Below are 26736 nucleotides of genomic sequence, written 5' to 3'. Positions count from 1 at the left end.
GATGTAAAAAGATTCATCATAGATTTAAATTGGCATTCGATTATTTGTTTTCGTTTCTTCTGAATGTTCTAAGATTTTGATTTAATTGTTGCAAGGGAAATGAGATGGGTGGTTGGGCCCACCATCCAGTTTGTTGCCCCAAACTTCCTAGGGTTTCTTTTACTGCATTTTATTTTCTGCATAGTGTGTGAGTGTGATTTCATATTTCTTCGCAATTTGATTTCAGAGTTCTTCTTCATGATTTGATCCTATAATTTTTTATTTCATCCATAATTTATTTTTCATTGCTCAGGTCATTTAAGTGTGATGATATCGTTGTTTCCTGCGATGTATTTTCATGAAGGTTGAGATGAGGTAGACAAAGGATAGATAGTGAATTCTTTACTGCATCTCTTACTTTCATTATAAATTAACTGTGATGCATACCCTTGTTTCATTTTTTTCATACAAGGATATAATGGCTTATTAATAATTTTGATTTAGCACATACCATTTGAGCATTCATGATTTCCTTAAAACTATTATTTTAAATGTGAAACTAATTCCTACACTTTGAAGAAAAGCATTCATTTCTGAAATCTTAATGAACAAATGCCAGGATCAACATAAGGAGAAGTTGTGAATCTTGTTTTATTGACAAAAGTAAAGTTCTTGTAGAATTCTTTAAATGTCTTGAGATTAAAAGTTGTGATTGATATTCCTTTCATCTTAATTAAATGTTGTACACATCATATAGAATATTTATGTATTGCAGAGGAAGCATTTAATGATTTTATAAGATCAGGGTGAACAACAGAAATGTCTTTATCTCATTCGTTTCTATTGCAAACTTTCCTTACAGCTAAATATTGAATTGTATTTAGAGAAGCAGTGCATATATCATCTCAAATCTTTTCAAAGAATTCAATGATTTTTGTAGATTAGTGGGAATGAAGTTTCTTTATGATTCCTAGTTTAATTTTGTGTTTTTCATCTTTGCAACATAGGAGTAATATTTTAAAAGGTATTTTCTTTTTTTATTTCTTGAATCACTTTCTTTTGAATGGGGCCTACATGCCCTTGTCCCCTAGAAAACTGAGGAAGACTTATTGCAAGAGTCAACTCAACCTAGAAGAGAAGCTAGAAGTAGATTCTCGGAGTGTGTTTACTTTACTTTCAAAAAGTCTTGTTCCCTTTTACTGAATAATGCTTCTTTTGAATTTCTTGGAAAAGCTTTATTTTTATTGGATAGATCCTTGAGGTTGTATTCTGGCATATATTGTGATATGACTCTAAGTTTACTTACTCAAATTGAAAAATTAAATGTTGGTGTAAATATTGCATTTATATCACCTGAAATTTTGGCGCCTTTGTTGGGGAGGCGTTGTAGGATAAGGCCTCAATGGTTTGTCATGATTTTCCCTTTCCTTCGCAATTGAATTTTTATATTAAATATATTACCCTTTCTTTCTGAAGCATACTAGATGGCATTCCCAGAGAGCTCACAATCCAGGTTTTCCTTTCTGCAAATGAATGATTTCCTTTACTGCAAAGGGTGATGCTTGGTTTGTTTATTTTACTGCAATTTAGTTTTTATGAGTATTTTTTTTTTTTCTGCAAAGTGTGATTCTTGATTTACTACAGTTGAGTTTTTTATGAAAAAATTATTTTTATGCAAAGTGTGTTACTCTTTTTCTGCAATAGAGGCTATTTAATTTCCACAAGTGTGATTTCCTTAGTTTACAATCTTGGTTTGTTATTTTTACTACAATTGATCTTTTAAGTTTTTCAGGTGCTAAAAGAACCCCCCGCTCTTAATCTTGGTACTGATAATACTTTCGAGCTAGCAGGAAAATGCTAGGAAGTGTGATGATATTCAAAGAGCTATCTCAAATTCTGGTAGAAGTTGGGGGCTCTACTTCACAGAAAGAACACATCTTGGCATCAATTAGAAACTGGTGTAATCCTATGGAAGAATAGAATCATGAAGAACCAGAAGATCTTCCTAGGTAGACTGAGAAGCTATGGATCATGCTTGATGAGGAGAATCCATCAGAAGCAAAGATTGAAGAACACCAACCTAATCCAGCCTGCACTTTAGAGGATGAAAAAAGAAAATTGGAGGATTTGCATGATGCACCAGATGTTTCCATGAATCAAATGACCAAGAGTATATGGATCCCATAGAACATTTGTTTCATATGACTGTCAACATTCATCCCTCCCTTATCATTCAACAATTTGTAGAATCACATCAGTTAATGCAGTTGGTGTTGGGTGTGTAGCCTGATTATCTTTTGTATTCAAAGGTTTCAGTCGGATGTATACCCCAAGAAGACTGTACACCCCTCCACGTGGGGGGGTGTGTGGGGGACACTTGTCCCCCCCCCCCCCCCCCCATGGGGGCTAATCCCCCCCGACTAGGGGGTTTGAGGGCCAATGGTCCCCCGAAGCTAAAAATAGATGTAAAATTGCCTTGTAAAAGTCTAGTAATTTCTAGTCAATCTGGGATGTTCATTAGGCCGATGATCTAACGGTAGAAGTTATATTTAATTTAGGGTTTTTTTCCCTAAAAGGAAACCCCTCACTATACATGAGGGAATTGTATTGTGTCTATGTATATCAATATTCTGAATGGTGAAGAGAGAGGAGATTGAGAGCGAATAGGGTGTTACAGCGTATCTGTTGTAGGTTGTATCTCTTCAGTTTGCTAGATAATATAATAAAATAAGGACTGAATGTTCCTCTGTGGATGTAGCCTAAACTGGGTGAACTACGTATATCTGTGTCTCTCTTGTTTTATGTGTTTTCTGTGTTTATATTTCTACAATATTTTATGTGTTCCATTTCTACGTAATATATAATTTTCTAACAACTAGTATCAAAGCCGAAGGTATATTTGGTCGATAAACTCGCAGGAGAGAAGGGTTCCTAGTTTGAGTGGGAGAAATGGCAGAAGATGGTAGGTTTAGGGTCGAAAAAATCAATAGCCAAAAATTCTCGCTGTGGAAGATGCAAATGGAAGATTATTTGTATCAGAAAGATATGTACCTACCGTTGGGTAGAAAAACAAAGATGCCGATGGGTATGACAAATGAAGAATGGAATCTTCTCAATAGAAAGGCACTCATTACATGACACACCTGATAAGAAACATTTTCATGATTATGTTCAAGGAGATTTTGGACAAGTTCGATTGAGTGATGATAAACCCTGTAAAATCGTTGGAATGGGTATAGTTTTCATAAAACAACAGAATGGAAATCAATGGCTATTGAAGGAGGTAAGGCATGTTCCAAATCTGAAGAAAAATCTGATTTCAATAGGGCAGTTGGGAGGTGAAGGTTGAGTAAGTACTTTCACAGATAAAACATGGAAGGTCACTAAAGGATCCTTGGTAATAGTGAAAGGAGGAAAGGTTGGTACATTGTATTTATGCAATGGTATTTCTAATTCTGTTAATTCTTTAACCTCTACAGGAGAAGATACGAAATTGTGGCATCATAGGCTCGGGCACATGAGTGAGAAGGGAATGCAAATCCTTCACTCAAGAAACTTGTTTCCAAGTTTGAAGCATGTTGATTTAAAATTCTGTGGGAATTGTGTTTATGGAAAACAAAAAAGAGACAAATTCCTTAGAGTTGGGAAAGAAAAGAAGACCCAAAAATTAGAGCTTGTGCATACAGATGTATGGGGACCTGCTCAGGTATCATCTCTTGGTGTCTCTCATTATTATTTTACTTTTATTGATGATGCAACCAGAAAAACCTGGATTTATTGTATTCGAAATAAATTTGATGTATTTTATACTTTAAAGAAATGGAAATATTTGGTTGAAAATGAGACAGGAAAAAGGTTCAAGTGTCTTAGATCAGATAATGGAGGTGAATATTGAAGCAAAGAGTTTGATAGGTACTGTTCAAAGAATGGAATTCGTAGAGAGAAGACAGTTCCAGGAAGACCATAAGAAAATGGTGTGTTAGAAAGGATGAACAGGACAATCATGGAGCGTGCAAGGTGCATGAGATTGCATGCAGGATTGCCTTTTTATTTTTGGGCAAATGTTGCAGATATTATTGTTTATCTAATAAACAAAGGGCCTTCAAGTTCCTTGGATGGTGGTATTCCAGAGGAGGCATGGACAGGTAAAAAGGTACACTACTCTTTTTTAAAGACTTTTGGTTGTGAAGCCTTTGTCCACATTAACAAAGAAAATAGAACAAAGCTTGAGGCAAAATCAAAGAAATGTACCTTTATTGGATATGGTGTTAATGAATTTGGTTATTGCTTTTATGATTATGAAAAACACAAAATCATTAGGAGAAGAGATGTAATATTCAATGAAAAGGTTTTGTATAAGCATTAGTTGTAGGAAAAGAAACAAGAAAAAGAAAACAGAGAATACACAATGCTTGACGAGATCACAAAAAAAGTGATGGTGGCTGAAAATCATAATGATCAACAGCCAGAACAACAACCACAATAGCAACAAGCACTTCAAACACCTGAAAGTGGTGTTAGAAGATCTACCAAGATAAGTAGACCCCCTGAACAATACTCCTTTATTATATTATGTATTGTTGACTGATTCTGGTGAACCAGAATGTTATGAAGAAGCAGTGCAGGTAGAAACCAGGAAGAAGTTGGAGTAAGCCATGAAAGAAGAGATGGAATCCTTAGCACATAAAAAAACTTGGGACTTAGTCAGGTTGCCTGTAGGTAAAACAACATTGTAGAATAAATGGGCTTACATGTTGAAGGAAGAAGACGGAGGTAGAAAAAGGTATAAAGCTAGACTTGTGGTGAAAGGGTTTGCACAGAAAAAGGGTATAGACTTTGATGAGATATTTTCTTTTGTTGTGAAAATGACTTCAATCAGAACTATTCTAAGTCTAGTAGTAGTTGAATATTTTCATCTTGAGCAGTTAGATGTAAAGATAACCTTTCTCCATGGGGATTTGGAGGAAGAGATATATATAGAATAGCCACAAGGATATGAGGTAAAAGGGAAGGAGAAACTAGTGTGCAGGTTGATGAAGGGCTTGTATGGCTTAAAATAGGCTCCAAGGTAATGGTATCTAAAATTTGATAGGTTTATGTCTGAACAAGGTTATACTAGATGTCACTCTGACCATTGTGTTTATCTCAAAGGGAAATTGATGGCAGCTATATTATATTTTTATTGTATGTAGATGACATTCTTGTTGCAGGTTCTAACATATAGGAAATAAATGTGCTCAAAAGGAAATTGGCAAATTCATTTGCAATGAAGGATTTGGGTGCTGCAAAACAAATCCTTGGCATGAGAATAACTAGAAACAAGAAGAATCAAAAATTAACATTGTCTCAAAGTAAGTACATAGAAAAAGTGTTGAAAAGGTTTAATATGTAGAATGCAAAACCAGTTGGTATACCTTTCGCTAGCCATTTCAAATTAAGTAAGGAGGCATGTCCCAATACTCAAGAAGAAATGGATCATATGTCTAAAGTTCCATATGCATCAGCAGTTGGAAGCTTAATGTATTCAATGGTCTACACAAGGCCTAATATTGAACATGCAGTGGGAGTTGTAAGTAGGTACATGAAAAATCCAGTAAAAGAACATTGGATGGTGGTGAAGTGGATTCTCACGTATTTAAGAGGTACCACAAATCAAGAATTATGCTTTGGTGGTTCAAACATTACTCTACAGGGATATGTTGATGCAAATATGGTAGGTGACAAGGATAATAGGAGGAGCACTATAGGATATTTATTTACTGTAGGTGGAACAACTGCTAGTTGGGTTTCAAAAATCCAAAGTGTTGTTGCACTTTCAACAATAGAAGCAGAGTATGTTGCTGCTACAGAGGCTAGTAAAGAAATGATTTGGTTACAAAGGTTTCTTGATGAATTGGGTAAGAAGCAGGAGTTGGGTAGGTTATACAATGACAGCCAGAGTGCCATACATCTTGCAAAGAACTCTGCATTTCGTTCCAAGACTAAGCAAATACATCTCATTTACCATTTCATACAGTGAGCATTGGAAGATGGACAGTTGAAGCTGGAAAAGATACACACTAGCCAAAATCATGTTGATATGCTAACAAAAGTTGTAACCAGGGAGAAACTGAGAATCTGATCAGTTTCAATTGGTCTTCAAGTATGATGAAGAAGATGAGAAACATCCAGGTCCAAAGTGGATCCATTGTCTAGCAAATGAAGTAGCGTTGGAGTTGCTATAATCAGTCTCCAAGTGGGAGATTGTTGGGTGTGGAGTCTGATTATCTTCTGTATTCAAAGGTTTTAGCTGGATGTATACCCTAAGAAGATTGTACACCCCTCCACGCGGGAGGTTGCGGGGGGGGATTTGTCCCCCTTGGGGGGGTCCGGGGGCCAGCGGTCCCCAGGCAAGGGTCCGGGGGCAGCACCCCCAAAGCTAAAAATAGATGTAAAATTTCCTTGTAAAAGTTTAGTAATTTCTAGCCAATCTGGGCCATTCATTAGGCGGATGATCTGACGGTAGAAGTTACGTTTAATTTAGGGTTTTTTTCCCTAGAAGGCAACCCCTCACTATATATGAGGGAATTGTATTGCGTCTATGTATATCTGTATTCTAAATGAGGAAGAGAGAGGAGATTGAGAGCAAAGAGGGTGTTGCAGTGGATATGTTATAGGTTGTATCTCCTCAGTTTGATGGATAATATAATAAAAGAAGGACTGGTTGTTTCTCTATGGGCGTAGCCCAAACTGGTTGAACCACGTATATTTGTGTCTCTCTTGTTTTATGCATTTTCTGTGTTTATATTTATGCAATATTTTATGTGTTCCATTGCTCCGTAATATATAATTTTCTAACAGTTTGTAGCTCATGTTTTGGTATTTTCTCACATATACTTTCTAAATTTGAACATGAATATGATTATCCTCTTTTTGCACACTTGGTCCCACTGGAAGTCCCCCTATACTTAAAAGGGAGTCTTTCGCTTCTTAGGGTAGAGTAGGCTAGAATAATAAAGAAATGCCATGAATAGAGATGTTACAACAATGCAATTGGGGTTTTACTTTCAAAGCATAGCCGCTGAAATTTCTTTTTAACAAACACATCTGTGACAAATATTGTTGAGTATGATTCACTCTAATACCTCATGATTTTGCAAAAGTAACCATGATTAACCACTCTAATGAGTTTTCATCTAAGCTATATATTTTCAGTTTCCCTTATAAGGTATTATTGGAGAGCCCCCTATGGTTGACCACTCTTGTAAAGATCATAATGAGCTATTCACGAGAAAACTAGCATTATTTCAAAGAGCCTTTCAGTCATTATCTAAGACATCTTATTTAAATAAGTCTTTAGGGTAGAAGAAGTAGCCAGTAATGATTAGTCATTAAAAACTTTTCACGCCATATCATAATCTGAAGGAGTATATTTGTCTCCCCACTTATTAAGTAACCTTTGAAGTTAACTAAAATAAGAATTTATAAAAGATTTAGGGGAGGATAGGAGGTCTCATGATGAGCCGACCTACCATGATCATGGGACCTAACATGCATGAGATTACTCTTCTGGTCACCAAGCCAGAGTAATGGCTTTTAGCCTAAATGCTGGAAGACAGGAGGTCTCATCACGAGCTGGCATGTTCATCCATGTTACTTCTTCTGAGTGGCACTTCCATCAACTAGTTACAAAGCCAGGACAATGGCCTTCATCTAATTTTAAAATTAAATAAGATAACTCAGAATATATATCTAGTAAGTGGGACACAGGCATTTCGGTGGGTTAAAAGACATCCCTGCTGAGGCTATAGACACCTGCGAGCAGCAGGGCCATGGATGTGGTATTAAAGCTAATTTCATACTATGACTTACTTTGTTATCTTTCTCTTTCCCTAAAAATCATCATTTTATTTCCTAGACAATGGTTATAAGATGATTTGAGCATGATTCTTTGAGATCTATCTTTCAAAAATTAGGAATCTTTAACGATGTGGTACCCTTAGTGGAGGTAATCCTTTGTACTGGATTTAGAATAAATTTGGTTTTGCATCTAGATGACAAAAAAATTTAGAGTGTTCAATGAAAAGGTTATTTATTGGCCCAGGAAGGTGTCATACTGTTCTATTTTTATTTCCCTTTTCTGGTATCATAGCTCACCTCAATTCTTTATGGTATTTAAAGTGATGAATTTCTCAGCGATGATTACTCACTAGGTGTTAATGGACAACAATGTGTGTCAATTTTGGCTGCCTCTAAATAAGCACTACATGACCTAGGTATAGGATTGTTATAGTAGGTGCAAGAATCTTGAGGTAGTCTTCTTGAAATTGCACCTTTTCAACAAACATTTGATTTTTTTTATCATGAATGTTAATAAGACTCTGGGTAGAAATAAGAGCTTTGAAATCTATCACAAGCAGGGATTTCATTTGAAATAGGAAAACAGGTATGTGATGTCTATCATAAAGGTGCAATAATCTTTTTCCATAATGTCTGATACAAAGCATTGCTTTCCTGTACATAATCTTGTTGCAATTTTATCATTCCTCCACTTGATACTTTCATAATCATTGGAACATGGTTTTAATTGGCACTATAATAGTGATGTTGCAGACTTAATGAATGCATTAAAAATGTTGACATACCAGGTGTCTTAATATTTCCTTACTGATATTTTTGCTGACATTTTTATTGGGAAGCATAGTATGATCTTTAAACATTCCTCTTGCCTTTTTCCATGGTTTTATAATCTTATAGTTTGGCTTGCATGAGGACATGCAAGAAGGTCATCGTGGCGGAGTGTGTAGCCTCTGTTTTGTCGAGATTTTCATACTTTTTACTAAATAATTTTATGCATGTAATAAGTGTCTATAATCACTATTATTCTTTTAATGCATTATTAAGTTATTATTTAGAGGCATTTAGAGCTGACATTTGTTGATCTATGAACTCTTCTTCTTTTGTTAATTTGAAGAGTATTTAATGTGAAAATGTCATTAATGTTAGGGTCTTTTGTGGTAGGTGCTAACAGTTCCTGCACCAACACTACCTACACAAGCAGTTCATGCATCAACTGTTCTTGTACTAGGAGCTCTTGTACCACCAGTGCAAAACAATGTCTCACCTCCATGATTTTCATAATTCGGGTTGTCTTGATGGAAAACGAGCATATGGGTTTTGAGGAGAAGGTGCTCGACATGCTGATGTGTTCCCTTGATCACACCCAGGTCTTCCAGATAATGAGTGGGTCTAAGGTACATGAATACAATCAAACTATTTCTAGAATCCAAAGGTTGTTAACAACGTATTATTCCTATGACTGTTATAGAAAATACTTCATGACTCAGCATTGGTTGTTGAAAACCGCAGATCAATTCGAATCTCTTTAATTTGGCTCAGGAATCTTGCATAATTCTAAATTTATATGGATTTATAACTTTCGATCCGAATAGCTGGGAGGAATTATTTTTTGGTAAACCATAGATCAATTCAAATCCACTTCACAATCAAGTATCCTTAATTTTGGTTCAAGATTAGTTTGTGATTCTAAAATTATCGGCATTATGTAACTGTGGATCTGAATCACTAGGAGGAAACTTTGTTATAAATGTGAAGATTGTATATTTTAGGGAGAGTCGACATTGTATTTGGTAAATCACATTGTTTGCGGAAGAGGAGGATCAATTTCGTTGTGCATGGAAGGAGGAGCTACGCACCTAGTGGGATGATCCCTAGATGGGACCACTGGAGCCCAAAGCTACTTGTTCAGTCATGATGTAACAAGATTCATCATCAATTTAAATTGGCATTTGATTCTGTGTTTGTGTTTCTTCTGAATGTTCTAAGATTGCTATTTAATTGTTGTAAGGGAAATGAGCTAGGTGGTTAGGCACACCAGCCAGTTCATTTCCCCAAACTTCTTAGGATTTCTTTTGTTGCATTTTACTTTATGCATAGAGTGTGAGTGTGATTTCATATAGATTTGCAATTTTGTTTCACATTTCTGCATCATGCTTTGATCATCTGATTTTTAGTTTCATCCATAATTTCTTTTTTATTGCTCTGGTTAGTGTAATGATATCATTGTTTCCTATGATGTATTTTCATGAAGGTTGAGATGAGGTATACAGAGGATAGATAGTGAATTCTTTATTGCATCTCTTACTTTCATTATAAATTAACTGTGATGCTTACCTTAGTTTCATTTGTTGCATACAAGGATATAATGGCTTATTAATAATGCTGATTTAGCACATACCATTTGAGCAGTCATGATTGCCTTAAAACTATTATTTAAATTGTGAAATTGATTCCTTTATTTTGAAGAAAAACATTCATTTCTAAAATCTTAATGAACAAATGCCAGGATTAGCATACGGAGAAGTTTTGAACCATGTTTTATTGAAAAAAGGAAAGTGCTCGCAGAATTATTTAAATGTCTAGAGGTTAAAAGTTGTGATTGATATTCATTTCATCTTAATTAAATGTTGTACACATCATATAGAATATTTATGTATTACAGAGGAAGCATTTAGTGATTTTATAAGATCAGGGTGAACAATATAAATGTCTTTATCTCATTCGTTTCTATTCAACACTTTCCTTGTAGCTAAATACTAAATTTTCTTTAGAGAAGCAGTGCATATATCATCTCAATTATTTTAATAGCATTCAATGATTTTCATAGATTAGTGGGAATGAAGTGATTTATGATTCCTAGTTTAATTTCATGCATTTCATCTTTGCAGCATAGCGATAATATTTTAAGAGGTTTTCTCATTCTTTATTTTTTGAATCGCTTTCTTTTGAATGGGGCCTACATTCCCTTGTTCCCTGGACAACTGAGGAAGACTTACTGCAGGAGTCAACTCAAACCAGAAGAGGAGCCAAAAGTAGATTACTGGAGTGTGTTTACTTTACTTTTGAAAAGTCTTGTTCATGTTTCTTGAATGATGCTTCTTTTGAATTTCTTGGAAAAGCTTGGTTTTTATTTGACAGATCCTTGAGGTAGTATTCTGGCATATATTTTGCTATGCCTTTAAGTTTACTTACTCGGATTGACAAATTAAATGCTGGCGTAAAATCTTGCATTTATATCGCCCGACAATCATATGTACACACCGCAAAATATCTATCTAGATCTACAGTCTTAAGAACTAGAACATTTTTCAATAACTTATTCAACTGCTTAAAAATTGTTGCACATTCCCCTTTCCATTCAAATTTATTTCCCTTTCATTATAAGGATGTAATAGGATACGAAATCTCTAAGAATTTCTCGATGAACCTCCTTAGTAACTCGCTAATCCCATAAATGACCTTACCTCACCCACATTCCTAGGAGTTTCCCACTCTATGATAGCTCTGATCTTTTCCGGATCCACTGTTGTGCCTTCCTTTGAAACCACATGCCCCAAATAATGTACCTCTGTCTGAAAGAAGATGCATTTACTAAAATTGGCATACAACTGATGATCTCTTAGTTGTGTTAACATTGTTTCTATGTGTTTGACATGATCTTCCTCATTCTTAGAATATACCCATATATTGTCAATGAATACAATAAAAAACTTGTCTATATAAGGACATAATACACTATTCATTAAGCACATAAAAGTAGTTGGATCATTAGTAAAACCAAAATGAACTACAATAATTTCATATTTCCCATACCTAGTTTGGAAAGTAGTCTTGCAGATGTCATCTTCTTTGATACATACCTAATGGTATCCTAATCTTAGATCAATCTTCAATAACATGGTTTCTCCCTTCAACTAATCAAACAAGTCATCAATCCTCAGCAACAGGTACATATTCTCAATCGTCACCTTGTTCAACTGCTTGTAGCTAATGCATAACTTGAGATTACTATCCTTCTTATTCACAAACAATACGGGTGCACCCTAAGGCGATGTATCCCTTTTCATTCATTTCCTTCAACTACAACTTCAAATCAACTAGCTCTAGAGCATTGATCCTGTAAGGTGCCTTTAACACTAGTGTTTCCCCTAGTACTAACTCAATAGAAAATTCCACTTCCCTATGAGGCAAAAACTCTGAAATATCTACCAGGAATACATATTGAAACTGTTGTAAAATCGAGTACCTATTCAAGGCCTCTGCATCCTTAGCTTTATCACTAGAAATATGTACTGCAAATAACACACTGTTAAGTTATGGTATGTTCTATGCTTATAACACTTTACTTCTTTTTCTTATTATATTCCACCAATTAGCAATCACATGTACATAAAGTAAAGTGCAGATAGAACATTAAACGATCGACAGAAAACAAGCCAAGACAAGAGACACAAGATGTGGCGGCTAGCCAGGGACAAACCCCACAATGTGTGGGGAAACCCTTTGATCAAATCTTCTTTTATCTTCAATAATTCAGCATAGAGAAATAGTACAATAAATCTAATTCATATCAGCAGTAGCAAACCCTAGATCAGTAGCATCAGCATTAGCGGCTTCATTATCAAACTAGGGCAGACCATATCTCACAAACTGACCGTCGGATTGACTTCATTCCACCACCAAAATTTTCGGCTTCTAGAGGAGGTTCAGATGAACCTACAACATAGTTCAGATAAGGAGATCTTCTAGGCCACGCAAGTCAATCTTTACTTCTGCAGTTGCAGCTTCAGTTTCAGCAGTTTCCAGCTTCAAACTAGGGCAGTCGATATCTTGCAAACCGTTCGTCGGATTGACTTCATTCCACCACAAAAAGTTGCGGCTTTCAAAGGAGGTTCAGATGAACCTATAGTGAAGTTCCAAAGAGGAGATCCTCTAGGCCACGCAAGTCAATCTTTACTTCTGCAGTTGCAGCTTCAGTTTCAGCAGTTTCCGGCTTCAAACTAGGGCAGTCGATATCTTGCAAACCGTTCGTCGGATTGACTTCATTCCACCACCAAAATTTGCGGCTTTCAAAGGAGGTTCAGATGAACCTACAACGAAGTTCCAAAGAGGATATCTTCTCGGCCACACAAGTCAATATTTATTTCTGCAGTTGCAGCTTCAAATTCAACAGCTTCTGGCTTCACATGTGTGAGAGAGAGAGAGACCCATTTCAACGCAGTAGAGAAGAGACTCATATCTGCGCAGTAGAGAGAGAGAGAGATGTGATGAGACGAGCGTGTCAAAATGAGGAAAAGTCCTCTTATATTTATACATAATGTTGGTGGGTGAATAGATGCGTCTGTTGGGCTTCTGAGCCTACATGAGTTGTAGGTCGGCTTGATAATAATTCCATAATCAAAATAAATTCATATCTCCATGAATACTTATCGGAATCGGATGATCTTTATATCAATCTTACACCTCTTGACGAGAGGAATCTAGTAAAAATATTATCAGCCATGAATAAGATGACCCACATGAAGTTTTACCCTGGTTTCCAATTTTAACACACACACCCTTTCCTACGACTGCACTTTGCCTGCATATTTGTAACCATTCTAGCTTATGTTTCGTTCTTCTTACCTTGTAATATTCTCTATTCCCCATTTTCATCCAAACACTCAATTTCCTTTTCATAACAATCCATCTTCATTGGACCCCAGTTCATAGTGTGGAGGCAACGCTGCCTGTAATATTTACACTACAAGGGGGGTCTTGGGGGGATTTGGGGGAGTGTCCTCGAAGCTAAAAATGGATGTAAAATTTCCTTGTAAAATGTTGTAATTTCGTAGTCAATCTGGGTCGTTCATTAGGAAAAGATCTAACGATAGAAGTTATGTTTAATTTAGGGTTTTTTGCCATAAAAGGCAACCCATCGCTATATATGAGGGAATTGTATTTCGTCTATGTAGATCTATATTTTGAGTGAGAAAGAGAGAGGAGATTGAGAGTCAAGAGGGAATTACAACGACTCTACTATAGGTTGTATCTCTTCAATTTGGTGGATAATATAAAAGGAAGGACTGGTAGCTCCAAACTGGGTGAGCCATGTATATCTGTGTCTCTCTTGTTTTATGCATTTTCTGTGTTTATATTTCTACAATATTTTATGTGTTCCATTGATCTGTAATATATAATTTTCTAACATGATCACCTTTGTTCTATTGCTCCCAGGTTGAGGTCCATTAAACTTGTTGTGAGGTAAAACACTCTCTTTCTCACCCGCATCTTGAGTTTTTGTTCCCTTCGGCTGCCATTTAACTTTATTCTTTTATTTCCATTTCCAACCTTGCTGAGACTCTATCGTGCACTTTGATTTCTCATAAAAATTCTTCTAGTTTCCAATGACTTCTTCAAGTGACCGAGGGTCATCATACACAATCCGATCTCTAAATGTTAATGGTAATCCACTAAACAATATCTAAAGTTTGGCCTTCTCATCATTAAGATATAGTACATACCTCAATAAATCCAAGAACTTAGTTGTGTACTCCTCATCTTTCATTGATCCCATATTTCACTCATAGAAATCCTTGGTATTAATGTCATAGTACCTTTTTTGACAAATATTTCTTCCTGAAAAATCTCTTGAATTCATGGAAACTCAACTCCTTTGTCTTGATGTCTCTAACACCTTTCATGGCTTCCCACCATATGTATACTTTCCCTTTGAGGATGAAGATAGATATTTTGGACTTCATGTTCTCTATGTAATCATGCAACTAAAATAACTTCTTCATCCCAAGCTACCATGCCTCTGCATCTTCCGATTTCTTCAAATCTCCATCAAATGCAGGTGCTTGGATTTATTGAACTCATCTGGTAAATATCCCCTATCATTCCTCTTATATGGATGATAACAATGATATCCATGATACATGTTCGAACTAGAACTAGAATAGAACTGGTGTTTATCACCTCTCTTATCCCGTGTATCCAAGAACCTTCCATCCTTGATCGTGTCATCCCTGTCAAACTTGTGCCCACCATGAGACATGTTACCATATTCCCCATTCTTCCTTTCCTCCTGCTCATGACTGATATGTGGGTGTCCATTCCTTAATCGGCCTTCAAACTTACCAAAGTGTTTGCTATGTGAGGAGAGTACTCATCACCATGTTGCTCATCTCATCTACAGGGGGAGTCACATGAACTATAATCCACCATTTTTCTATGCATTTTTTCCTTCTACATCCTACAAGCATACCATGTAAGAAAAACCAAATATAAACAAAAGAAACATACCTCGATGAAGTTCAAGGGAATTTATCTTGAAACCAATATTAGTCTAGATTAGCACGGTACATGTATAATCATAATCACATCAACATACCAACATCATGAATCAAAACACAATTGCACACCATGACCTTATGCATGACAATCATAACCATAACACTACATGCATAATCATCCATATAGACACTGACATTCATAACAAATACATATAAAACCAACAAGAATTCATGAGAAACTCTTCCCAATAAAAATAGCATAAACTTCTACATGAAAACACAATGGTAATAATGACCACCACCATGATTACATAATAAGCACATATATAACCTTCATGCATGCATTGCAAACACATTCTGCCCATACAGTCCAAGAGTTGAACCTGGGGGCTTTGATACCACATTGTAATGCCACCCTCCCATGTTTACCCAGGTTCACTGGTCCACTAGGGTAAACATGTGAAGAAGAGCTACTATGATATGCCCCAACCTCCTTGATACAATTAAGAAAATGGGTCTAACAAACGGAACTTAACAATCATAGACATACATCCTACAAAGTTTACAGGACACTGAAAGGTAGTACCACCACTCCTAGTGCCTAAACCTTGAGTTAACTTTCTTTTTAACCCATGGAGAATCCTAGTCGCCTGAATGACAAGGCCTCCATGTGATTGTAGGCCTCTAGTCTCATGCATGAGCCTCAAATCTAGTGAATATTGTCTCAAATCCTCAGTTTTAGGCCTGTGACCCCAGATTTTGTGCCACGTTTTGAGGGCTAGAACCCAGACCTCTGCCCAAAACTTGATAAATATTTATAGAATGATAAAATACATAATGAAAACAATTTTAACTCAAAAACTGATCAATAAATTAGTCTAACCAAACCTAACCATTATATACATTTCATCAAAAACATCGTGAACATGTGCTCTATAGGTTGTAAATACATGTCTGAACATAAGGATCTCATACTTATGTGAGAATCACCAAGAAGGTTGCGTGCCCTCTCATAGTAGTTACAATAACATCTATTAGGCCATGCATTCGATAATCATTCATATATAAATAAAAAATGTTAAGAGCCATAAATAGGATTTGTCAAGAAACCATGCTTAAAACCAACATATAACCAATAGATTAAAAATGATAGAACAACGATTATAATCACATAACAACAAGAAAATTTTCTCATAAAACTCAAGAGGAAATATTCTTATTATTCATATGAAAAATCCAACGAATTCAAGGACCTCCACATACCACCCAACCATATATTGGGCTAAATCAAATCTTTCTTTCATCCAATCACCCCTATGCCATATTCCAAGCATGAATGTGGACTAGCAACAAAGTGACCATGCTTATCAAGCTTTATTGCATATCCCACCAAAAATGGTCAAGGATTTTTAGGCCCGAATCGAGAAGCTACACAACCAATCTTTACCGTATATCCCACCATATACTCGTCAAAGATTCCTAGGCCCAAACAAGAAACCTACACTACCAAGATTCGTCGCAATCCCTCCATATACCAATCAATGGATCACTAGGACCTAAACAAGCATGGATGCCTATGGATCTCTTCACCTACACCATGAGGACTTTTCTCGTCTCCACCCTTAGGCTTTACCATATATCCCACTATTTACCAATAAAGGGTTCCTAGGTCCAACAAGGGTATACACAACTAGGCCTTACCGCAATCCCACCATTACCAGTCTAGGGATTCCTACGGCTTGTGAATATTCCTAAGGCAACCTCACTCATTTTTTAAGGCATCTGAAAATCCAACTCAACCAATTAAAAGAACCCCACCACACCATGACTATCTGGAAATGGCAAGGAAAGGTTGAAACCATTGTCACACCTGGAAAAACCCATGTCAATGAAAACAATAGAACCAAATGCATAGATTCATGTACCATGCATTCATAAACCAACTAGGAAATCGTGCATGCAACCTGTTACCTAAAAGTATTCCTAGTGTAGATGCTTGATCCTACTTTTCCTTGCTTTATCCTTGCTTTACTTCACCTTCCTTTCCCTTCCTTTGTTTTCTTTTCTCCAATACTAGAGTGTTCCAAGAATGCTCTAAGTGTGCAGGAGTATGAGAGATAGAATAAAGACAGAGAAGGTGGTGTTTTTTACATGTTGGTTTGAGTGCATGTCATACATGCTATGTTGTGAGAATGAAGTACTATGTATGTACATTGTGTAGATGTGGTATCATGACATATGCATTCATTGTGTTTCACTCTATATATGTATTTTGTCATGTTGTACACCAAATGTAGGATTATGTATTTTGTTTTGTTATACACTGGGTGTAGGTGTATCAGTTGTATGTCAGCTGTAGGTGCATGTATTGCATGGTGTTGTGTTTTGTGTGTTGTTGTAAGTGTGGGATGCACACTATGTGTATGTGCACATGGTTTAGGATAACGCATTGGGTTTTTTTTGAGTGTGGCAGCCGATTCAGAGTGCATATGAAATAAGGACACAAGTAGAAGCTAAGGATTGATTAAAAGATAAGTATTGACATTTTATTATGGTTTTATTACGCATGTCATTTATGATTTTGGTATATCATGATTACATGTGATATATGATTCTATTTTATAATGGTTACATGTGATTTATGATTTTGATCTATGATGGTTGTGTTTTTAGATAACCTGATGTGATATGTTTATACATGTTGATTTGGTTAAAGATGCTAGTTTGACTTGTTGTGACAGGAAGAGAACAAAATTGGAAGTTTACCTTATTTATGAGCTACCAATGAGATATGATGTGAATTTATTTCAATTTATTTTGAATCTAATGGAAATTATGTGCTTGATACAAGAGTGCATGATTTGCTCGGTTGTGTGATTGAAATTGACTGCAAGAATTTGCAACAACAAAAGAAATTGGAACATGCAACAATGTGCTAGTAAATCACTTCAGGAGCAAGGCCATTTTGGGACACCGGTACCCAGTAGTTTCCATTGATTTCCATGAGAAATATATGACTGATATGATGTTTTTACGGGAGGGATATGCCCTAGTTTTTGTATCTTCTGATGCGAGGAAGCCTTGCCAAGGGATGGAATGCCCAGGATGGGGGTGCAAGCAGAACTTGGAAGATGAGTGACTGCATGGAAGGGGGTCAGTGGATTTCCTGAGGGACTCTATAGCAAAGAAGGGAAGGTCAGGGATATATTTGTTTGGCCATGAACATTGTCGTATGGAATCAGATGCACAATGGGAGTGTGCCCTAGAACAATGAAACAATAACTATTCACTGAGAGGACAAGTGGCGCGAGATTATAACGTTGGACATTGGATGTAAATTTGAATTTGCAGTGGATTCTGGACTTCCTGGGAAGGAGGTGAATCCTAGTATTACCTTGAGGGTGGAGGTGTGAGCCTCTGGATTCTCTTTTTTTGGATGTAAGCATCATATCCTTTTATTTGTTGGTTGAGAAAATGTGCATGTGTATATGTGTATACTATTGTAAATACTGTATCGAGCTAGATTTATAAAGCTCCATAGATAGTATGATTATTTCTTGGTTGAAGCAAATTTGTATGTGTTTATATGTGATTATTATTGTAAATACCATAATGAGTTGTGTTATAAATCTCCAAAAAACGGTATGTTTGTCATGTTTCAGCAGATGGTCATTGTAAATAATGCAACGAGATGTGTTATAAAGCTCCATGGGCAGTATTGTTTTCTTTCAATAGTACTTATGGTTATAGGTGTCATTGAACACTGAGGAGGGTGTCCCCCCAAGGGGCAGGGTTCTATAACAACCCTAGTTAAAAATCCACATAATAATATATAAGGCCATGGTGACGGGATTCATATTCCAAGTCGAGTGGTGGGGGAAACATCCTAATGGGTGTTGATTCTATCTATTATAGCTAAGGAAATTGGAAAAGGAAATGGCAAAGGCTTGTGAAAGGCATGAGGTGTTAATTGGCATTTTATTTATGAAATAATGGAAATTAGGAGAAAAGGAAGGTGAAATATGACAGGTTGCATGTGAGGAGGAAATTAAAGGAAAATAATGGAAAATGAAGAAAATAGAGGCCTCATTGATAAAAATGCTTTTAAGGATTAGTTAGTAAGATTTTGATAGGTTTTAGTGCAGCTCTCTTCTATTCTATTCTCTCTCTCATACTCTTGGATACTTAGAGTTTTCTTGGAGCACTCTTGGAGAGTGTGACATACATGGATGTTGGGAGAAAGAAAGTAAAGGAAGAGAAGGAAATTGCAAGAGGGCATCAAGTTGCATGTATGCCTTCCTCACTAGTTCTGGCATGCATTGCACATGCATGTGGTTTCTTGGTTATGATCTGTCACTGGCATGGAGGATTGTTTGGATTGACAGTGTATTTGCCTAGCCTTACCATTTCCTAAATAGCCATGGAGATTGTGGGTTTATTTCCTTGTTTTGTTTGGTTGGTTCTCATGTTTCCTTAGCTTGGGTTGAGTTACTAAGGCTAGAGCCTTTGTTGGATAAACACTCCAAAAGCATTGTAACAACTTGGGTTGAGTTACTAGTCCTAGAATCCTTGGTTGGAAAAACATTATCGAAGCCCTTGGTGGGTTTAGTTACTAGTCTTGGAAGCCTTGGTTGGAAAAATGCTCTAGAAGCCTGGCAACAATTGTGGGTTGAATTACTAGTCCTGGAGCCTTGGTTGGATAAACACTTAGGAGCTCGAAAGCAATTATGTGTTGAGTTACTAGTCCTGGGAGTCGGGTAGGTACAAATCCTCTAGAAGCCTTGGAAGGCTTGGATGGAGACCAATCTGATGATGGATTTGTGATTTCTAACCATGAGGTGGAATCATTGTTTGATGGGTTGAGGTGGATGGCCTCTAGAAGCCCTAACTAAGTTTTTATTGATCTATTCTATCAGATCCCAAATTCATGCTTGGAATATGACACGGGGTGAATGGTTCAAAAGAGATTTGGCTCAGCATTTCTACGGTCAGGTGGAACGTGCAAGTACCATCGTGATTTTGGTTTTTGCATCATTAATGAAGTTTATTTCTCCTTATATTTCTATTAGTATTATGATGGATTATATGTGGTGGTTACGGTTGTTATTTCGTTGATATTTTTGTCCCTATTATGTTGGTTATGAATATGTTTTATGACAACAACTATGTATGGATCTCATCATAATTTTACTTTTAAATGAATGAACAATGCATCTATGACCTAATGGATGGAATGGTAGTTAAATTGATAAGGAAACAATGCTTCATGGAGAATCTCAGATAAGTATGAGACCCCTATCCTCAGATCTATTATTTACACCTGTAGGTTGCATATTTACTAAGTGTTTGAAAAAATGTCTGTCACAGTTAGGTCAACCTCTTGATCAAGTTTTTCACTAGAGGATTTGCCTTTGTGTCATTTATTGTCTTGGAAAGTCTCATCAAGTTCTAGACATTGGTTTGGAGACTAGCCTTGAAAAAGTGGCTTAAATATCACAGTCTCTAGCATAGAACTAGCTAAGAAAGAATATAGTCTCTCCCTTGTAGGCATTGCGAGAGTGATGATAAGGTTCCAGCCACATGGATTCCTTGTTATGGGAGTGACCCTGGGTTTACTTCATTGAAATGTTAGGTTAAATAAGGGGTTGGGCACCACGAGCGGTGTATTAGCTCCTGGGGGTCCTGAAGCACCTAAGGGAGGTCTGTAAGGTATTTTTTTGTTGACTCCACTTCCTTATGGTTACCTAGGAGTTTTAATCATATAATAGTGGCCTCTCATCACATGTTTACCCCAACTGGCTAGTTTCTTGGGTAGATGTGGGAGGAGGGTTTTACATCCACCCTCAGGATTTACCATATATCTCGCCATTTATCGGTTAAGGATACCTAGACCCAACAAGGGTATACACAACCAAGATTTACCAAAATCCCACCATTACCGGTCCAGGGATTCCTAGTCCTTGTCAATTTTCTTGATACCACCTTGTTAGGGCCCAAATCCACCTCAGGCTGAGAAAGGTAGGTCTAAGGTAACATCAAACCACACTTAACCTGGTAGCTAGCCCTACTAGGTTGGGAGAGGGCTCTCTCCTTGTCAATCTCAGAATAATATGGTCAATAAAGCTTGAGATGACTGATATAAAGACTAATTTTAGGCTAGGTATATGCTCAGAAGAGTTTGATTGAATTTAATGTTGGTTTGTTGGCTCAAATGTGAATGGCAGATTTGGGTCTGGGGAATAGACATAGTCTTGTAGAGGTTTCTATGGGGCGAGGTAGGAAAATGGTTTAGTACTCTGAAATAAGTGATATGCAGAGTCTTAAGATTGGTGAGGAGTTGGAGATGGCAAGAAAGTCTTAGGGATCCTCTTCAAACAATTGAAAACATAAATAACTAAAAAAATCCTAGGTAGAGCACTACAATATCAATGAATTCTACCTTTATCCTTGATTCATTTAGTTAAGTTTAACATAGAGAGATAATGGCATACATAAACACATGTGAACTTGCATTACATAAGGAAAAATAATACCAAATCATGTTTCCATAGGAATTCCAAAAAATGCTGCAAACCCTGGTCTATTCCTTTTCCAACTTGTAGAGATGAATGTACAATAATGCTCAAAGCATTCACAAGAGTCCAACCTTTACAAATGACTAAAAAAATACTAGATATAGGCAACAAAAAACTCATGCTATCCTTTATGGGTCTAATTCATGAGTTTAGGAGTTGTTTCAACAAGATCTAAACTAAGAACTAAAAAGTAGGCAATGGAACAACTTGCCTCTAAAACCTAGGAAACTGATTCATTCAGTTCAAAACTACCTTTTCATGATGTATCTACCTCCATGAGTGAATTTTTAACATTTTTGCATCAAATTCCATCAAGTTACATCAATTTACATCATGAGTTTGACCATGAGAGAGAGAAAAGTCAAAGTGAGAAAAAACTAGGTGAGAAACAAAGTTTTTTGGCAAAAAAGTCAATTTTCCATCTTGTGTGCCGCGCCACTGTCCCTGTGCGTAGCACCTTTTTGTAGCTGATTTTAGAGGCCTTACCGTGCACCCAATTTGATACAAGTGGGCTTGTTGGAAATTTATGTCTGTCTACTTTCCAGAATAGGTGGAATTTCTAAATTTGGTGTCCATTTGCCCCTCCAAATGTGAGTTCCCCCATCACTGCTTCCTGTGTGGCCGAAAAGGGGAAGAAAGGGCATTTTTGAGGTGTTTTTGACCCTTTTGAAATCTCAAAACTTGACAAAAATTTCTATCCATTTCTAGGCATTCATAATTTTGCATGAGGAATCCAAAAATGTAGAGTTTTCCTCCAAAGGAGGTCCCTAGCAAAAGTGAGCACTGGGTGGCTCTACGCACCAGGGAGAAAAATCTGTGTTTTTCTTCAAAATTTCAAAATTGACAAAAAGTGTGCCAAATTTCTTGAAATTTGGGTTGAGTGACCTGCATCAAGTGCTATGTTGGGCTAAGGAAGCCTTAGGAAAAATCTTGATCTTGTCTTGCTCTTTCTTCCTCCTCAAAGTTTTCCTCAACTTGGCCTTCAAGATCCTTATTCTTGCTTTGCAAACTTTGTTTCTTGCCAAATAGTGATATGCCATGTGCCTCAACATATTTTTCTCTTTGTTGGCCTTTTCCAGAAGCTTCTCCAAGTGCATTCTTTCCCTTTCAAGCTAAGATTCCTAATCAGCGTCAATCTCTTGCTAAGTGGTGTGATTTGATTTTCTTCCTCTTGGCTGCTTGCCTATTTTATCTTATGTTTTGCAACTCCATGGATGAGTGGGACTGATGAGGGGAGGATTTGATGCCATATGTAGGGTTTTTAGGGAGTGATAGGGTTTAGAGATGAAAATTAGGGTTTGGGAATACAAATTAGGATTTGGGAATAATGGGAATTAGGTATTAGGGTTTTAGGGTTTTGGGGATAAGGGGTTAGGATGAGGGTGAATGAGGAAGAGGAGGGAAAATGAAATGAGGGGAGTGTAGTGAAGAGAAAAATGAAAATGGTGTAGGGGGAAACAACAAAAATTTCAACTTTGCAAACCCTAGGAAACGTTTTCAATTTGACTGTGCAAGGAACTAGGGTTTAATTTTTCTCCTATTGAAACACCATAAGAACTAACCAAAACCCTTGCAATGGCACTTGGGATTGTTAAACTTACTTGTGAATTAAGGTTGGCATGGTTTGGAGCATGGAGAAGGTGATTTGAGTGAATTTCGGGCTTTGGAGGCAGGTGCACCGCGCCCACTCTCTAGTGCATCATGCCCATTACAATATCAGTATAAAACATGCACTGTGTGCGTTGCACCTCAAGAACTTTCACAGTTTGCTACAAATTCACTCCTTCGTCTCAAAAATGACTTGGCTCTTGTTCTCTTTCACTCTTTGGACACAAATGAACTTCTTTAACATGAAAAAGACTTTATATACAAAGGATTTTAATTTTTCACTTATAAAAACCCACTTTCTAATGTTTTCCTTTCACTTGTCTTCTAAAACTCTGTATTGGCAGTTTGACTTGATTTTTTGCCTTTGATGGACTAAATGCTTTGAAATTTTGACTCTTTTTTAGGAACTGGAGTGCAGGAGCTTGGCAAGGTGACCAGGCTGCATCTCGGAATTATTACATATAGGAAAAAATGAAATTACATGAAATTTTGTACATACAACATAAAAAACTCTGTTTTTCCTCAAAACAGGGTTTTAAGGAAAAATCAATCACTGAGCGTGTGATTATTGAAAAAGGGTCTTGATAAAGCTCAAAGGCATGCAAATATTTGGTATTCACAATCTTCAAAGGGAAGGAATCAAATGCAGGCTGAGGATCGTTTCTCAAATACAATATACTTTATAAAGCCTTCTTGACATTCTCGAGAAAAGAGAAGAAATAATTTATAACAAAGAAAAAAATATCTTGGATGAAATTCCAACTTGAATACATGATCTTTCCATATTGTCCTTTCATGTTTCTGCTGGTCAGGTTCATCCTCCAGTGGAGTCCTTGGATATGATCTCGAAACTGATTTAGAGTCGCCAGGTGAATGATTTCAGCCTTGCGGTGTCTGATCGTTGTCCACCATCAACAATCAGATCTGAACTTGATTACATTTTGCTGAGGAAACCAAATGTTCAGTTCATAAACTAAACGAGAGATTGACTGAAGCAACATTCATCTATTATGCACTTGCAGAGCAAGAGCAGTTCGAAGGCTACCTAGCTAACTTTAGGCTTTGTTTGTAGTTTATAAAGCAAACAACAATAACAAACAAACAAATCTTCTTCCCCAGTATGGTTGCCAATATTTTAGGTCCTAAATCCACCTCAGGCTCAGAAAGGCAGGTCTAGGGTAACATCAAACCACACTTAACCTGGTAGCTAGCCCTACCAGGTCGGGAGAGGGCTCGCTCCTTGTCAATCTCAGAAGAATATGGTCAATAAGGCTTGAGATGACTAATATAAAGACTAATTTTAGGTTAGGTATATGCTCAGAGGAGTTTGATTGAATTTAATGTTGGTTTGTTGGCTCAAATGTGAAAGGCAAATTTGGGTTCGGGGAATGGACATAGTCTTGCAGAGGTTTCTGTGGGGCGAGGTAGGAAAATGGTTTAATACTCTGAAATAAGTGAGATGCAGAGTCTTGAGACTGGTGATGAGTTGGAGAGGGAATGAAAGTCTCAGGGATCCTCTTCAAACAGTTGAAAACATAAATAACTAAACAAATCCTAGGTAGAGCACTACAATATCAATGAATTCTACCTTTATCCTTGATTCATTTAGTTAAGCTGAACATAGAGAGGTAATGGCATACATAAAAACATGTAAACTTGCATTACAGAAGGAAAAACAATACCAAATCAAGTTGCCACAAGAATCCCACAAAATGTTGCAAACCCTGGTCTATTCCTTTGCAAACTACAGAGATGAATGTACAATAATGCTCAAAGCATTCACAAGAGTCCAACCTTTACAAATGACTAAAAAACTACTAGATATAGGAAAAAAACAACTCATGCTAGGATTTAGGGGTCGAATTAATGATTTTAGGAGCTGTTTCACCAAGATCTAAACTAAGAACTGAAAATTAGGCAATGGAACAGCTTGCCTCTAAAACCTAGGAAACTGATTCATTAAGTTCAAAACTACCTTTTCATGATGTATCTACCTCCATGAGTGAATTTTTAACATTTTTACATCAAATTCCATCAAGTTACATCAATTTAAATCATGAGTTTGACCATAAGAGTGAGAAAAGTCAAAGTGAGAAAAAACTATGCGAAAAACAAAGTTTTTTGGCAAAAAAGTTTGTTTTCCATCCTGTGCACCACACCATTGTCCCTGTGCATAGCACCTTTTATCAGCTGATTTTGGAGGCCTTCCAATGCACCCAATTTTCTCCATGTGTGCTTGTTGGAAAGGTATGTCTGTCTACTTTCCGGAACATGTGGAATTTCTGAATTTGGTGTCCATTTTCCCCTCCAAAAGTGAGTTCTCCTGACACTGCTTCCTGTGTGGCCAAAAAGGGGCAGAAAGGGCATTTTTGAGGTGTTTTTGACCCTTTTTAAAGCTCAAAACTTGACACAAATTTCTAACCATTTTTGGGTATTCATAATTTTGCATGAGGAATCCAAAAATGTAGAGTTTTCCTCCAGAGGAGGTACCTAGCAAAAGCGAGCATCGAGTGGCGCTACGCACTAGGCAGAAAAATCTATGTTTTTCTTCAAAATTTCAAAATTGAAAAAAAGTGTGCCAAATTTCTTGAAATTTGGGTTGAGTGACCTGCATCAAGTAATATGTTGGGCTAAGGAAGCCTCAGGCAAAATCTTGAGCTTGTCTTGCTCTTTCTTCCTCCTCAAAGTTTTCCTCAACTTGGCCTTCAAGGTCCTTATTCTTGCTTTGTAAACTTTGTTTCTTGCCAAATAGTGATAGGCCATGTGCCTCAACATATTTTTCCCTTTGTTGGACTTTTCCAGAAGCTTCTCCAAGTGCATGTTTTCCCTTTTAAGCCAAGATTCCTGATCAGCTTCAATCTCTTGCTCAAGTGGTGTGAATTTGACTTTCTTCCTCTTGGTTGCTTGCCTATTTTATCTTATGTTTTGCAACTCCATGGATGAGTGGGCCTGCTGAGGGGAGGATTTGATGCTAGCTATAGGGTTTTTAGGGAGTGATAGGGTTTAGAGATGCAGATTAGGGTTTGGGAATACAAATTAGGGTTTGGGAATAATGGGAATTAGGTATTAGGGTTTTAGGGTTTTGGGGATAAGGGGGTAGGATGAGTGTGAATGAGGAAGAAGGTGCGCCGCACCCACTAATAGGTGCACCACACTTCTCTGGTGTGTCGTGCCCGTTACAATATCAGTATAAAACCTGCGCTGCGTGCGCCGCACCTCAAGAACTTTCACAATTTGTTGCAAATTCACTCCTTCGTCTCAAAAACAACTTGGCTTTTGTTCTCTTTCACTCTTTGGACACAAATGAACTTCTTCAACATGAAAAAGACTTTATATACAAAGGATTTTAATTTTTCACTTATAAAAACCCACTTTCTAATTTTTTCCTTTCACTTGTCTTTTAAAATTCTGTTTTGGCAGTTTGGCTTGCTTTTTTGCCTTTTATGGACTAAATTCTT

Source organism: Pinus tabuliformis, chromosome 2_1 (genome assembly GCF_031772625.1).
Source record: "Pinus tabuliformis cultivar Carrire ecotype Pingquan chromosome 2_1, CPIR1, whole genome shotgun sequence".
NCBI classification, from domain to species: domain Eukaryota; kingdom Viridiplantae; phylum Streptophyta; class Pinopsida; order Pinales; family Pinaceae; genus Pinus; species Pinus tabuliformis.
This window is presented reverse-complemented; position numbering follows the sequence as displayed.